Below are 3,279 nucleotides of genomic sequence, written 5' to 3'. Positions count from 1 at the left end.
GGACAATGGCCATATTCAGCTGACGCAAAATCCAGCCTGCTTGGGATAATGGACAGTGGAAATGTTCACAAACAATGATGGACATATTCAGAAAATGGGGTCGGTATATCCTTGAAAAAGATACAAAAAGAGTCATCTGGATTCAGCAAGTTTGAGCTTGGGAAAGTAAGGAAAAAGACAGTTTTTGGGTGGGACAGAAAACCACAGCCAGACACATGGAAAATTAGATGATCCAATCAGCCTCCTATTTTAGACATGTGAACAGCTAGGAAAACCAATCATTTATTAGCTAGAGACACGTGGACAGTAGAGAATTATTATAAATATAGTCTTTTTAGGGATAATAAAATTGGGCTTCACTGGATCATATTGGTTATGGTGTGATGTCCCTGAACCTCCGCATCCCGCTATTTTCCCCCCACAATTGTCTAATTATTATTAAACTTTTAAAAACGCTTAGCAGTGAATTCTGTTGTTCATAAGGAGAAATAAAGCAGCCAGCAGTTTCTTTGCAGAAAGGCCCTTTGCTCCAGGCTGAAACTGCTGGATTGCCAGGGAGCGGGCAGACAGCTTAGAGCTGAGCTGCTGTATTGGACTGGCATCCAAACTTGGCAGAAAAAGTGTTTTCATTCTTTCATTTTAATCCTCCTATCGGCAGTGTCCGATTTTCACCTGGAAGCGGACAAGAAAGCAGGAGTAGCCCTGGGGATGAGGGCACCATGCCCCGACGTGGGGTCCAGTTCCGGCCCTGGCTCCTCCCAGGGCCCGCGGAGGACACACGCGGCGCGGCCGCTCCCGCCGCCTCCGCCGCGGCTTCCCCGGCCCAAGCTCCGTCGCTTGGCAGCGCGGCCGCCGGCCCCGAGCCACTGAGGCCTGGGCCGCGGGGGGACGCCGTGGCCGGGACGCTCAGGGAGCGCTCGGGGGCCGTTGCTGGCCCGGGCCGAGCGCTGACAGCCGCGTCCCGCCCGCAGGGAAGGCGCAGGAGGCCCTGCAGGAGCGGTACCGGCTGGGTTCGCTGCTGGGGCGCGGCGGCTTCGGCAGCGTCTTCGCGGCCATGCGGCTCTCGGACGGCGCCCCGGTGAGCGGCGGGACCGGCGCTGGGCGGAAGGGCAGGAGGAGGAGAAGGTCGGGGCGCGGCGAGATGGGCGGCGAGCTCAGCCCGCTGCTCTCCCTTGCTCGCAGCTGGCCATCAGACGCTTGACACGGGATCGCATCTGGCACTGGGGCGAGCTGGTGAGTGAGCGGAGCCAGCGGCAGAAGCCAGGGCTGCCGGGCACGGATGAGTCGAGGCTATGCAGGGTGGGAGCCGCCGGGAGCCCCGTGGGGAGAGCGGGCGTGGGCTGAGCGGGGCATGCAGAGCATCCCGGGCTGGCTGAGGGCTCCCAGAGCCCTGCCACGGCCTCAGCCCCACTGACGGCATCGCGCTCCTCCCGCAGCCCGACGGCACCAGCGCGCCTCTGGAGATCGTGCTGCTGACCAAGGTGTCCTATGGCTGTGCCGGCGTCATTCGGCTCCTGGAATGGCTTGAGCTCCTTGAAAGATTCCTGCTGGTGCTGGAGCATCCAGAGCGGGGCCAGGAGCTCTCCGGTTTCCTGGCAGGGCAGGGGTTCCTGCCGGAGGAGGAGGTGCAGGGGCTGTTCCGCCAGGTGCTGGAGGCTATGTGGCACTGCACCAGCTGCGGGGTCCTGCACAGGGACATCAAACCAGAGAACATCCTGCTCGACCTGGCCAGCGGGCAGATGAAACTCATCGACTTTGGCTGTGCCGCCTTTCTCCAAGACACAGCCTACACCCAGTTTTCAGGTGAGCCCTGGCAGGGGATGCTCCTGGGCATCTCGTGGCCCAGCCTGGGTGCAGCACCGGGGCTTCCCCCTGTTGCAGCTGGGATGGGATTGATGCTGGAGCCCAGCTGATTTGGGTGGGGGTGTGAGGGGGGCCAGCTCCCAGCCCTGCTGACAGCCTTCAACCCCAAATGTGCCCTGGTCTAGGGCTGGAGCTGGGGCAGCCAGCCCGACAAAAACCCCTTGGGTGTAGCAGAGAGGGGGGCCTGACCTCATGGCCTGAGGAGAAAAAAGACCCTGGAATGCCCCAGCACAGGAGACTGAAGAGGTGGTTCCATTCCATCCACTGCAGGAGGGTGAGTGGCAGAGCGGCGCTGCAGGACTGGTGCCAGCAGCTGGCTTGACACCATGCCATGCCATGCCATCCCATGCCATCCCCTGGGGACATGCCCACAGACAGGACGAAGAGGGTCCGGGCAGACACCCTGCAGTGGCCGTGCTCCATCCCCCTGGGGCATCCTGGGGCTCCTCCTGCCTGGGGGGCGCAGGGCTGGGCTCTGTTCTACATCCTCTCCCGCAGCCCCTCAGCTCTGGTTGCGCTCTCTCTTTGCCAGACGCAGCTGTGGAGCGCACACAAGTGCAGGAATCCAGCCATGGCCGCTTCCGCAGCACAGCGCAGGTACCTGCAGCCACCCCCAGCTGGGCTGGGCCTGCTGTCCCTGCTCAGCCGAGCATCGTGTGTGCAGCAGTCCATGCAGCATCCCTGGCTTCTTGCCCCTCTCCTACAGTTCATCCGCAAATTCAGGAGGAAGAGACCATGGGAACTGGTCTCAGACCGTACTCACCCATCTTCCTAACCAAGACCAGTGCTGCCCTGCTGTGTATGCTTGTAGAGGAAGATTTTTACTATCCAGAACAAGTAAGCAGCCTGTGGCCTGGGTTTGATTTTCCCAGGAATTGCTTGGCCTCCCAAGCCATGTATGCTGGTTGCTGTGAGCCTTTGAGGCCACATGGCAGCGCGGTAGGAAGGGAAGCACTTCTCTGGGGAAGCTGGGAACATTGCTCCCTCTGGCAGCTTTCCAAGTCTCCCTGTGCTTTCTCCAGGTGCCTGCCATGGTGAGGTACATCCACGAGTGGCTCATGGCAAACGAGGATGACGAGCACAGGCTGGATGAGCCCCTCCTGGACCTCACAGCAGCACAGCCAGATGACGTAGTTGTGACGCTCCTGCGTGTGGGCCCATCCTGTGACAGGTATGGGGCCCACCTGCCCAGAGGGCTCAGGGCTCCCCAGCCCATCACCCTGTACAACCTGTCCCAAGTGTCGGACCAACAGAGAGTTCCAGCCCTGGCATGTCAGCCCCTGATCCAGCTGCCATGCTCCCTCCCTGCCCCTCAGGGGTTTGTCCCGACTGGGCTGGGCTGCCTGGGTGCTGCTGGCAAGAGGCAGTGGGCAGAGGCAGAACTGGCAGCCAGCTCAGCTCCCCCTGGTGCTGTGT

The sequence above is a fragment of the Fringilla coelebs genome (assembly GCF_963513975.1).
Source record: "Fringilla coelebs genome assembly, contig: SCAFFOLD_33, whole genome shotgun sequence".
Classification (NCBI taxonomy): Eukaryota; Metazoa; Chordata; class Aves; order Passeriformes; family Fringillidae; genus Fringilla; species Fringilla coelebs.
The sequence above is the reverse complement of the archived record's forward strand: the minus strand, read 5'-3'. Positions refer to the sequence as shown.